Here is an 11,279-nt window from a genome sequence, read left to right on the forward strand (position 1 = left end):
ACAGAAGAGATCAGTTTTCAGCTGTCTTTTGAATGTTGTCAGGGATTCTGCATTCCGGATGAGGGTGGGGAGATCATTCCACCAGCAGGGAACTGTGAATGAGAATGTTCTGGAAAGTGATTTTGTGGCTCTCTGTGACGGAACCACGAGCCGTCGCTTGTTGACCGATCGGCTTCTGGTAGGGATGTAGACTCGTAGGAGTGAGTGAAAGTAGGAGGGAGCTGAGCCTGTGATAGATCTGTAAGCAAGCGTCAACGCCTTGAACTTGATGCGAGCAGCGAGAGGTAGCCAGTGCAGTGAGATGAACAGAGGAGTGACATGGGCCCTCTTGGGCTCGTTGAAGACAAGATGAGCTGCAGCGTTCTGGATCATCTGTAGAGGTTTAGTTGCACATGATGGAAGTCCAGCCAGAAGAGCATTGCAGTAGTCAAGCCTAGAGATGACCAGGGCCTAGACAAGAAGTTGTGTTGCATGCTCAGTTAGGAAAGGCCTGATCTTCCTGATGTTGTGCACTGCAAACCTGCATGATCGAGCTGTCTTTGAAATGTGATCTGTGCATTCTCGTTTCCTTTCCTCGCCTCTCAGCTCCATCCCCTGTAGGATGCTGGGAGCTGGGCTCAAAGGATCTGCCCTTATGTTGTTAAAGTTCAGTTATTTAAGAAATTAATAAATAATAAAGATAAAGCAAGATGCCCTGTTGATATACTATGTGTGATGTATGATTTATTTAAACTGAAAAGGTAAATCATAAATTAAAATTATTGTGACCGATGTGAAGAGGGAGGAGAATTTATAAGTGCATCTGGTTTCTTGTCAAGAAAGACATAGGAGACAACTGTGTATCCTTGCTTATCATTCCTCTGGAAGCCTCCTCGCGATGCATTTAGAGAATTGAGATCGGTCGGTTTCCGGGTCATAGGATGGAGGAGCGAGGAAACATCAATTTGAATATCAAGAAGCACCCTTGAGCTTTGGATGCGTTGACATTTTTGATCTTCTGCGGCTAGATCGTATGTGACCGGCCGTGATGTATTCTAATCAAAACTGAGTGCTAGTTAGCATTACCAATATTTGAACACTTTAACGTTATCCTGTAAACTATTTCTGTAAAATGGCGGTTATTAATTATTATGGCACAACACTTACTGATTATAATCAATAATACTGATTAGCTCTATAAAATCGACTATGTTTTTATTTAAGATGTAATGAGGGTAGGATGACCACCCGTCCCGCTTTGCGTTGTACCGCACAGCATTTTCACCCCTTGTCCCGCACTTTGCATATTGACTGATGATATATTTTTATCAGTCTATTGGTTTTTAATGATCATATTAAGAAAACATGCATGCGATCTTTTGCTTTTTTAAGAAAGCTACCAACCAAAATTCAACAACTGCCCAATGTTGGAGCTTGACGTCAAACAAACAGTGGATTTAGATGTCAGCCCGACTTTCATTTTCAACCAAAATCCAACGTCTGACCGACGTTGTAGTCTATATCTTGTGCCTGCTGGGCTTGGAAGAGATGGCGGTATCAGGATGAACCTGCTTCAGGACTTTGTAGACATAAATAGCGTAGCTCTCCTTTCTGCGTTTCTTTCCTCCCTTACCGCGGTCTTGGTGACAGCCTTCTTTGAGCCCTTCTTAGGCGCGGACATTGCTGGTTCATGCATAATGATGCGAGATCACAACAGTGACGAAATAACGTAAATTTCAGTGCGATACAGAGGTATTTATTCACTGCCCTATGCTAATTTTCAAAGGGATAGGGGGATCTTCTGATTGCCTGTTTTTATAGGCCAAACCCATAAACTCGTACTTCACTGGACAACTCAAAGCATCACAAGGGCCAATCACAGGCGGGTAAATAAAAGTATGTTGATACAGTCTCGGTTTATTTTTGTGAACGTATACTTAATTCTATGATTGACATGCTCAAAACATTGACTCTTTATGTGGCAGAGTTGGGTTGATGTAGTTTCTCCTGGTTTCAGACGTTTATCCCCCGAAGCCGTACAGTGCAGAGAACAACAACACTGTTAATCCTGGAACACACCAAGCCGACGGTCGGCCGTCGGGCAGTTTCCGTGCGTCGGCCGACTAAATCTTCTCGGTGTGTTCCGCTCCGTCGGCTGAAATTGGTCTTTCGTCGGCTTTGTAACGGCCGATTCGGCATGTTGAATTGGCGTCGGGCCGTCGGTGAAAGAGGGAACTGTGATTGGCTGTAACGAGTCAGTGCACGAGAATAATAGCAAAACAGCGAGCAAAGTCAAAACGGTACAGATAGTTCGGCTGTTCTAATGTTACGTCATCTTACCTGAGTGTTCCTTGGCGAATATTTCAATATTAACACGAGAGGAGTGGAATAAAGAAAGTGTTTAGCAGGATTGATATTCAAAACGTAAGCGCGCACTGCTTTGTTTACGTTTGTGTATTTGCAGCCGGCAGCGTCCGTTTCCTTATTTGAATGATGAATATAGACAAATATATCTGCAGAAATAGACAGTTGTCTCATTTACACGCAGGCGCAGAACACACTTTCTAGCTGACAGTCGGCAGTAGTTCTCTCGGTATGTTCAAGTTTTTACCCCAACGTGAGGCGACAACACAGTCGGCTTTCATCAGCGCTAGTTCGTCGGCGTCGGCTTGGTGTGTTCCAGGCTTTACAGAGCTGGGTGCAGCTTTGTAGCAAACACTTGCAGAGTTAAAATTCTACACTGTTCTGGTGTTGACCTAACACTTTAAAAAAAAATGGAAATCACGTCAAATATTTACCCTTTTTACAAATAAAAACAACACTAAGGGAGTTACCAGTTTTTCTTATTAGGGTTCTGCATACCTACTTTAAGGAACTGTAAAATAAACTGACAAATAATTTAATCTGAAAAGAATAAATTCACTTTGAAATAAACACATCACTCTATATTACTCTTTCAAAACTTTATTTCAAAACAATCCAGAAAGTTATATTGTAACCTTAGCCTGGGATATCATAGTGGAATTCTGTTCATTGTTAAGTTAAAAATAAAGACAAAATGCAAACAGTTGTTTTAACAAACTTATTTTTTTTTTATTAACGAACAAGCCCCTTTACAACATAGGTTAACTTTTAAAATAAATGATGAAGGCACAATATAGGCATTTCTGTCATCAGAATTATATGAAAGCTGCTTATCTAATGGTCTGTAATACTAAGTCCTGTACATGTCAGTGAAAGTAAGTCCTGTGTCAGTGAAGTTGATTCATTACCTTCCACTTTGCAACAGTACAGCAGTGCTTGAGTCAACAACATTCAGCGGATGAAAAACAGTTGCAGGATATGAGTGGATCAGTTGTGTCCAGTTGCTAACAGTAAAGTTCAGTGCATAGTTGTTTCACAGAACAGGAAAGGCTGTGCAGATCCAACTTTCTCAAAAATCCTGGAGTGCTGGTTCCCTAGACAACACAAAACCAGACCAATTACAATTAATACAATTTGTGTGTTATAAATACAGCAAGTTTATGGTGGAAAAAGTTCAACCATCTTAGACTTTCGTGACTCAAACAAGAAACTATTTTGGTTAGATTAAGACTTGAATTTACTGATTTCCAAGTAAATTAAAGACTTAATTTATCCAAAAATTGTAATTCTGTCATTAATTATTCACCCTTATGTTGTTCCAAACCAGTAAAGTTTTGCTCATCTTCGGAACACTTAATGAAGATATTTGTAATGAAATCTTAGAGATTTCTGTCCATTCATCGACAGCCTATTAAACTACCACTTCCAAAGCCACGGAAAGGTATAAAGGAAATCATAAATGACTCCAGTGATTTAACCTCAATTTTACAACAATTTTAACTCAACTTTATTTACAAAATATTCATCTTTAATGCACGTTCACACAACAACATCTGCTCTCGAATCAACAACATGCACGAGTTGTAATGTTCTCATGAACGCATTTTGGAAATTAATATTTTATAAATTAAGCTGTAAATATTTTTTTGCTGCAAACACAGCACTTGCGTAGTTTAATAAAATTTATTTTAAACCACTGGAGTCGCATGGAGTACTTTAATGATGTACCTTTCAACCTTTATGGGGCTTGAAAGTGGTAGTTGCGTGGACTGTCAATGGAGGGACAGGAAGCTCTCAGATTTCATTAAAAATATCTTCATTTGTGTTGTGAAGATGAAAGAAAGTCTTACATGTTTGGAACGACATGAGGGTGAGTAATTAATGACAGATTTTCCATTTGTGGGTGAACTAACCGTTTAAGAATAAATTAAGACACACACTAAGTGTCCTCAGGTGCACTTAATGACTGATAAATGACTGCTGTTTGGTGTGTTTGTTTTTTGCCACATGCAATGGAGGCAGACTGTCCTTCCTTTCTCTCCTGATGAGAGTCTTTTTTGTAGAGTTGATGTGTTCCTGACAATGTAAGTTTGTGCTCTTTTGATCTGTTACATAATGTCTTGAGATTCTGTTTAAGTCTAATTCTGAAATGTCCTATGTGATTTATGATTCTTGTTTCAGTATTCTTACTATTTGACGATTGAATTGTTTAGGATTGGATTATGTGATTAATGATTTATTAGTTGAAGTTCTATGGTGTTAATTTGTATTTAAGATTCTGTTTGTTGTTTATTTGTTTATAGAAACCATGCAACTCTATGTCTGATTCATATTCCACTCTATGGCCGATCTGATATAATAAAGAGTATGGACTGAGTACTGGACCCCCTGTGTTTTAATAGACACACCATCTTGGTAGCACATTTCCTGAACCAATCACTACTAAACTTTACACATGTGTCAAAATTTGATTGATGGCTTCCGGTTGACCTTGACCTTCCAGTCTCCCTTCCGGCCTATATTGTTATGGATTGACCTACTGACCCTACCTATCCCTTCGATCATGTGTTTTGACAGGTTGACCTTCCGGTGTCTTTCCTGCATATGTTGTTATGGTTTACCCTATTGACCTTGCTAGTCTTTGATCATGTGATTTTGACAGAAGCTTTTGCCCTATTTGAACCTTTTTAGCCCTAGATCAAGTGATTTTGATGGGTGTTTGAATTTGTTGTCAGGTTCAGTTATATGGGTTTCTGTCTGGGAATATGTTGTCACAGGCGCTCCCTCCCACCCTTTGCATGTGAGCTCTGACATCTGAAATGTGCTGTTCAATCACTGTGATGTTGTGATGGTTTTGAAGGCGCTGTTATATATATATATATATATATATATATATATATATATATATATATATATATATAGGATATGTGTTAGCATATCCTTCGCATTCCTGAGCGCATTGTGGACCCCTTTGGAAAAGTGAGAAGAAAAAGACTGTTTTTCCTGAATGCCTCACCAACCAGAGTAGTGTGTGTGTGTGTGTGTGTGTGTTTGTGCGTGCGTCCTCTGAGCGTAGAGCTTCCCAGACTGTCCCGCTGGGTCACGAGAACCATCAGGCTCGGCTACGCGATTCAGTTTGCGCGGTCTCCTCCCCGCTTCAGGGGAGTCCGCTTCACTATGGTCGGTGGCAAGGCCCCTGTCATGAGAGCGGAGGTCGACACCTTACTGGCGAAGGGTGCGATCGAGATTGTCCCTCCAGCCGAAATGAAGTCCGGCTTCTACAGCCCTTACTTCATTGTACCGTAGAAATCCGGTGGGTTACGGCCAATCCTCGACCTGCGCGTCTTGAACCGCTCCCTTCACCGTCTGCCGTTCGAGATGCTTACGGCCAAACGCATCCTCCAGTGCGTGCGGCCGCAGGATTGGTTTGCAGCAATCGACCTGAAGGACGCCTACTTCCATGGCTCCATTTTACCTCGACACAGACCGTTTCTTCGGTTTGCTTTCGAGAGGCGGGCATACCAGTACGCGGTTCTCCCATTCGGGCTAGCCTGTCTCCTCACGTCTTCACGAAGGTCGTAGAGGCAGCCCTTGTTCCTCTCCGGGAACACAAGGTTCGCATCCTGAACTATCTCGACGACTGGCTGATTCTAGCTCACTCTCGACACCAGGTTTGCGAACACAGGGACCTTGTGCTCCGGCACCTAGCTCGTTTGGGCCTTCGGGTCAACTGGGAGAAGAGCAAACTCTGCCCAGTGCAGAGGATCTCTTTTCTCAGTATGGGGATCGACTCGGTCGCTATGTGCGCGCAGCTTACGAGCGAGCGCACGCAGTCACTGCTGACTTGTCTTCGCCAATTCAAGGACAAGAGTGCGGTTCCACTGAAATTATTTCAGAGGCTCCTGGGGCATATGGCATCCGCAGCCGCAGTAACGCCGCTCGGATTGCTTCATATGAGACCGCTTCAGCTTTGTCTTCGCGATCGAGTCCCGAGGTGGGCATGGCAACACGGCACGCTCCAAGTCCCAGTGACTCCAGCCTGCCGTCAGACCTTCACCCCGTGGACGAACCTCAGTTTTCTATAGGCCGGAGTGCCCTTAGAACGAGTTTCCCGGCATGTTGTTGTATCAACAGATGCCTCCACCACGAGCTGAGGCGCCATGTGCAATGGACATGCTGCCGCGGGCTCCTGGACAGGACCCCAGCGCCTTTGGCATGTCAATTGCCTCGAGTTGCTGGCTGTACGTCTCACCCTGCACCGCTTCCGTGCGCTGCTCAAGGGTCAGCACGTACTAGTCCGATCAGACAATACCGCGACAGTAGCGTACATCAACCATCAAGGTGGTCTACGCTCCCGCCGTATGTCGCTCGCCACCTCCTCATATGGAGTCAGAAGCATCTGAGGTCGCTTCGAGCCATTTATATCCCGGGAGACCTGAACCAGGCGGTCAACGAGCTGTCTCGGCTTCGGCCTCTCGCTGGAGAATGGAGATTCCAGCTGATTTGGGATCAGTTCGGCGACGCACAGGTAGATCTGTTTGCCTCCCACGACTCGTCCCACTGCAACCTGTATTATTCCCTGACCGAGGGCACGCTCGGCACGGATGCACTGGCGCACAGCTGGCCGCGGGGCCTACGCAAGTATGCGTTTCCCCCAGTGAGCCTCCTTGCGCAGACTATGCGCAAGATCAGGGCGGACGAGGAGCAGGTCATTTTGGTTGCCCCATATTGGCACAACCGGACCCGGTTCTCAGAACTAGTGCTCCTCGCGACAGCATCTCCCTGGCCTATTCCTCTGAGGAAGGACCTGCTTTCTCAGGGACGGGGCACCCTTTTGCACCCTCATCCCGATCTTTGGAACCTCCACGTGTGGCTCCTGGACGGGATGAGGCAGGTTTGAGTACCCTACCACCAGCGGTGGTGGCTACCATCACTTCTGCTAGAGCATCGTCCACGAGACATGCCTATGCGTTGAAGTGGAACCTCTTCGTCAACTGGTGTTCTTCTAAACATCAAGAACCCACGAAATGCCCGATCAGTGTCATGCTTTCCTTCCTGCAAGAAGGGTTGGAGCGAAGGCTGTCTCCCTCCACCCTGAAAGTGTATGTTGCCGCCGTTGCCGCACATCAAGACGCAGTCGATGGTAAGTCTTTGGGAAAGCACGACCTGATCATCAGGTTCCTGAGGGGAGCGTGGAGACTGAATCCTCCTCGTCCTCCCCTCGTACCCTCTTGGGACCTCTCAGTGGTTCTAACTGCCCTGCAGAGTGCTCCCTTTGAGCCTCTGCAATCAGTGGAGCTTAAGTTTCTGTCAATTAAGACAGCGCTCCTGGTTGCATTGGCCTCCATCAAGAGGGTAGGGGACCTGCAGGCATTTTTGGTTGACGAAGCGTGCCTGGAATTCGGGCCGGCTAACTCTCACGTGATCCTGAGACCCCGGCCTGGATATGTGCCCAAGGTTCCTACTACCCCCTTTCGAGATCAGGTAGTGAACCTGCAACCCCTGGGGTTGAAATATTCCACCTGCGGCTGGACACCCCAGTGATACTCCATATGCAGCCCCTCTGGGTCATATGTGTATTCCAAGTCCCCCCCTTAGGGCTGGGCATAATTGCATATTTCCTCTGAGATATGCTTCCCAGTGTACCTTGGCATTCCTGTGTTAAGTAGGACTCCTTCGTCCGTGCTAGTCTCACGACAGGGAGCTCAGACTTACGCAGGGCACTGGAAGACAGCCGAGGTGGCGTGATTAGACTGGGGACCCCATTCGTCGTCATCCGATGTAACTCGGAGTGACCACAAAAGGGAACGTCTCGGTTACGTATGTAACCCTCGTTCCCTGAGTAGGGAACGGAGACGTTACGTCTCCCTGCCACTTCCGCTGTACCGCTGGGAATGCCTGAGTTCAGTCTCGGCTCCTCAGCGAAGACATATCTGCATGTTGCCGGCGTACTTCCTTATATACCCCCGGTGTGGGGCGGAGATACGCTATGCAAATTCCGCAGACCCATGGCATTTCATTGCCATTGGCTCGTTTTATATACTCGAAGATGACAGGCTTTCTAAGCGAAACCCCATTCGTCGTCATCCGACGTAACGTCTCCGTTCCCTACTCAGGGAACGAGGGTTACATACGTAACCGAGACGTTCACTAACATTACAGCTAACTGTAGGAAACAGATATCCGGGGGAAAGTGTAAAGAAAACATTACAATCACACCCGGTAATACGTTACGTAAGTGTTACGCTAGTGATGTTAAAAATTGTTAAACAATTTCAAAACAGAATGTTTCAGAAGAAATGCAGACAAAATCAAAGATGCATAAAAACAAAGGTGTCCAAAATGTTACGCGCTAATATTTGGTCTTGTTTCAGAGTCGGTATGCTCCGGTGAAAACTATGTGAACTTTGTTGAGGCCGAGAACAATAGCGCTGTTAAACATGCGGGTCAATATAAGCAAGAATCCATCTCTAATGCGACTGAGCTAGTTTCACATATAACTGTTGATAGTTAGATGATTTATCTAACCATTGAAATTTACGATATGTTAAAACATTTCTGCATTATGCTGATGAGGCCAAAAACTGCTTACCACATGTTTTCATAAAAAAAGAAGAACAATTATAAAGAACTAAAACACAACGCCTGTTTTCTGGACCGGGCCTAAAAGACAAATGCCTAAAACTCAAAGTATTGGTGTGGACAGAATAAAAAATGAATCAACCCTCCTTTCACGTAAAAATACCACGTATCAACCGTAATTCATTAGCTTAACTGTTGTTTAGCGACACACACACACAAAATAACTGTGTATCTACAGGTATGACTGTGCTGCGAAATGCACCTCTTTAAGTGTGATAGTTAGATGAGTTTTAAGTGTAAAACAGCATGCACTTTGTGTGATTCGTAGATAGAGGGAAAGTTGCACTAAATGAAGTATCAATTTAGGCAAACAGAAAGACTATCACTTAAATTCTTAATTGTCATTTATTTCTATAAACACTGAATGTTGATGGCTCTCAATGAAACGTCTTCACCTAAAACACATACAGTCCATCAAGATGACTAAATCTAACGGAGTAATAAAACCATAATTTGGAAACTTTTCTTAGTGATTTGGTCTTTTGAATCCTACATGGATTGTAAGGACATTCCTGTATAAAGATTAAAATGCACCCAAAGATAGGCTACGCCCAAAGATATTAAGTAGGAGAATATCTAACTGTATATTGTGAACATTCCATTATCTGTTTATTTGGGGTCAGAGAACATCCTCAGCTCATACATCTCTTTAATTTTGTGCTGGATGTTAGTTAAAAGATGAAGGTATTAGTTAATAACAAACAAACAAACAAAATCTTTAAATCAACATGAAGCCATAATATTAATAAATAAAATATGGTATAATTACAGTTTGGAAATTACTTCCATAATATTTTATTTTAGTAAAGGTATGCCTGGATCACCCAACACAAAGTTGTGCATTGTGAGTGAGACCTCGCAGTGTTAGAGAAATCTAACATTGCGTGGTTGCGCTACATCTGAAACTTAGTAATCAACATGCATTTATGTAGGACTGTCAAAATTTTTTAAATTTTAATTTTGTATTTTTGATTGTATTTAAAAAAAAATTCTTAAAAATGTTGTGTCAGACGTATTGGGTAGCATGATTATCTTGTTTGTGTATTAAGTCCATATTTATCAGGTTGATGTTTGTAGAAATAAGCAAAATACATTTATAAAACAAAAAGAACCAGTTAATGGCCTTGTGTCAGACTTTGTGACACTTAACTTTTTATTCTAACTTTAAAGCTAGATTATCCTTTGAAAAGTGTAATACAGTATTTGATTTTTACACACGCAGTGTTTTCGCCAACTGACCTAAACCGTTGACCCCTGAAGTTATGACTTCTGAAGGCCTCTCATGTGTAGAATCAATCGGTTGAAAAATGGTATTTTGTCATTTAAATATCTGAAAAAATAGACTGTGCTTAATATTGGCTAACTCTTTATTGTGATGCTCCCCAACAGATATTCTAGTACTGACTATAAGTAACTCAACTATATCTCAACTTATTCTAACCCTACCAGTCCACTAATACTCTACTAACAATAATGAGAGTTTACTTTACACACTCTGACTCTCACAAGCGAGTATAGTGGACATGCAGGTGCAATACTCCTATAGTCAACAGCACGTTCAAAAGGACCATCAAAATAGTGCTACCAAATTATGACTTAAAAACGTTTTAAAGGGGTCATATAATGGTACATGCACTTTTACAAGTTGATTGTACTGAAATGTGTGTTGACAGTACACAATCATCATAAAATGATAAAAATCCATCCAGTGTTTTTTTTTTAAATCTCCTTATATGTTTGACACTCTCTGAAATCCAGCCCTCCCACGATTGTGATTGACAGCACTGTTTCAACACAGACCCGCCCTAGCTCGTGAGCGAGCTGTCTGTCATCATAGTGCATTGATATGCTGGAGAAGAATGGGGTCTAAGCGATTGTTCTTGGGTGTAGCCTAATAAGGAACACAGCAGTCATTTTATTGATGTTTTTGATGGAATATTCCCAAAGCATTGACGCGGGGGTTCCCTCGCGGGGATTCCCCACGATCAATGCAGTCATTTCACACCAGACTGCGTTACAAACGAGGGCCAGTAAAGCTGGTTTTGCTAAGAAGCTGTTCCTGAAAATAGGATCCGTACCAACTATTCGTGTTCCTGCTGAACCTCCAGAAGTACTGAAGTGAGTGTAACGTTTTATTAACATTTATATTCATATTTATATTAATCTTTGCGTATTGCTTGCTGCACGCTTCACGATGAATGCGGCTGTTTACACTCAAGGGTACATTACGCCATGTTTTCTATGTATGACGATCTCAATATAATTCATGATCCCACGTTTATAATGAACAACGC

This window comes from Squalius cephalus, assembly GCF_949319135.1.
Source record: "Squalius cephalus genome assembly, chromosome: 23".
NCBI classification, from domain to species: Eukaryota; Metazoa; Chordata; class Actinopteri; order Cypriniformes; family Leuciscidae; genus Squalius; species Squalius cephalus.